Source organism: Pteropus medius, unplaced genomic scaffold (assembly GCF_902729225.1).
Source record: "Pteropus medius unplaced genomic scaffold, Ma_sr-lr_union100, whole genome shotgun sequence".
Taxonomy (NCBI): Eukaryota; Metazoa; Chordata; class Mammalia; order Chiroptera; family Pteropodidae; genus Pteropus; species Pteropus medius.
The window spans coordinates 1,090,100-1,092,705 of NW_024351073.1; positions in this window are offsets into that span (position 1 = coordinate 1,090,100).

Sequence of the window (2,606 nt, forward strand, 5' to 3'; positions counted from 1 at the left end):
TCTTAGAGCACTTTGCTACAGGGAAGATCGTCACCTCTTATGCCAAATGAGTGAGAACCTAAATAGTGGAATTTTAGCTAAAGGTATGTATGTAAAGACACAATGTAAACTTTAGCAATTTTCTTGCAAATTCATTGTGTGTAGACAATTCAATCAACATCTATTTAACTATGTTAATAATAAAGATGAATATTATTCAGGTTCTGCCACGAGGAATTTTGAATATATTAAATAGAGTAAGAGATAGTAAGTGATAGTATAAGATATAAATAATCACAATATCTGGCAGTATCAGGTGAGTTCCATATCAGAGGTAAAAGAGCTATATAAACTTAAAGGATAGAGGAATTATATAGTATCTGATATTAAGGGTAAAAGTGCTTATGAAATATGGGGACATTTAAGAAGGAAATATATTTGGAATACCCCTTGAACAGATACACAATGCACTAATATTTCAGAATTTGAAACTGGGGAAGAAAAAGTTTCAAGAAAGAATATAATGGCAGGAGAAACTGTAGCCCACTTTGAGGAAGAGTAAGTTGTCCAATTTGGTTGGATGATGGAGTATGCAAAAGGAAGGAGATAAAAATAAGTCTAAAGAGGTCATGTAGGATCAGAATCCTCAAAGTTTCAAATATCGGGTATTAGAATTCTGGTCCTAATTTGATGGTTTTCTGAAAAGAAAATTCAGACTATCCTAATAATTTCAGTGGTAAAGGAAAAGAGAAAAAGAGCATGGTAGCCTGAGGTCCAAAGCAAACTTCTATTTCTTCCATTTGAGAGTTTTGATCTATGAAGCTCCACATGAAATAATTCAATTTACAGTTCTACTTTATCTACGCACATATTGACTGACAAAGTACATGTAAAGGACTTGTGAAATATATGGGGTCATTAGCCTTGGCTCAAATGAGAAATTACAGTATTTTTGCCGTAATGATAAGTTGGTATATAAATACTTAGCATTTAAAAAGCCTTCAGAAAATCAGCAGCTTCCACTGTTCATTATCTTATATTTGGGGTTATTTTCTTGGCAGAAAATACCATTTGGTTGTAACTCTATCATCATTAGGAGAGAAATAAAGATTTTGAACAGAATACATATTCTCCTTGTGAAAAAATTATAATTGCTCCATCTTAACTTTCCATGTCCTGGCTCTAATTTCCTCCTATGCCCTTCTGTTCCTTTAGAATTAAAGGCTTTATCTACTGGTCAGTCTATATTTTAGCTCACTAACAACTTTCTACATTATAAAAATATAGAGCATTTGGTGTGAAAAAAGAATTCCATGTCACCGGCCGACACTTTAGAAGGCCTGCAGTGGCTAAAACAGCTCAGCTGGTGAACTTCATAATGTGCTTTGTTTCCTAGTAGCACACACCCAAACATTGGTTAGAGAGCACTCATATTCTTGCAGAGAGGCAGACCTGAGCATAATGACACACGAGCATTCAGTTTCTAGCTCCGGAACAATCACCCATTCCTCAGTGCCAAGTAAGACTACTACTTCCCAAAGCAACTGGGCACTGAAGTCTTATTGATCAGACCAGAAATCTCTCCCTCTGAGTTGTAAAGTTCAGAAAACTTATACTGTAAAGGGCCAGTGAATAAATATTTTAGGCTTTCCAGGCTATCCAGTCTCTGTTGCAATTAGTCAATTGTTATAGTGCAGAAGCGGCCATAGACAATAACTAATTGTATGACTTTATTTCAATAAACTTTATTTACAAAACAGGTTGCAGGCTAGATTTGCCTCACTGGCTGTAGCTTGCCAAACCTTGCTGAGTGGATACACTATTTAATCATCGATGAGGACCCAAGATGGGGAACCCAAATACATCATCGGAAAGATAATTGATTCTCAGTTGATGTGAGGTCAGTTCTAGCATTGGGATCACAGACATTTGCACTCCATCTCAAGAATTCCTCCGTACTCCCTTCTACTCTGTCCACCTGTGTTTTTCCTGTTCCATGGCCTACAACCTTCTCACTTCTCTGTTCTCATAGCTCACATCACTAAACCCTATTTAGGCGTATCCTATTGGCTCCTGACATTCATCTCTCTAGGTTATGACTTTCAGAATTTTCCCTTAGCTCCAAGTACCATGACCTTATGGAAAAATGTGTTGAATTTTAGGGCCTCAAAGAATCAACTAAAAAAAAGAAGTATATATCTTTAGATAATATATTGTCTTGCCAGACATCAAATATTTTCTCTTATTTATCTTCTTCTCAGATACTCACCTTCGAGTGATAAATAAGAGAAAGTATCTTCCACACTGGTCTGCAGCACACCACTCTGCTCTCCTTTTTACTCTAAAATTTCAATCTTTTAAGTCTCAATACGGTATAGGAGAAAGAAAACAGACTGTAAATAAGATACCTATATTCCCGTTCTTACATTCTCCAGTCGTGCTCAAGTCACCTCCGCCCACGTTAAAACATGTTACCTTGGTGTGATAGTTCCCAGCTGTGCTTCAGAGAATCTTTAGACCTGTTGAGATCATCATTCCCCACCACGTGGTGAAAAGTTAAGTTATCGGAGGAACATTTTTTAGCTGTTTTCCATACTGAGGATATAATTAATATTTTTAAAAGAAGT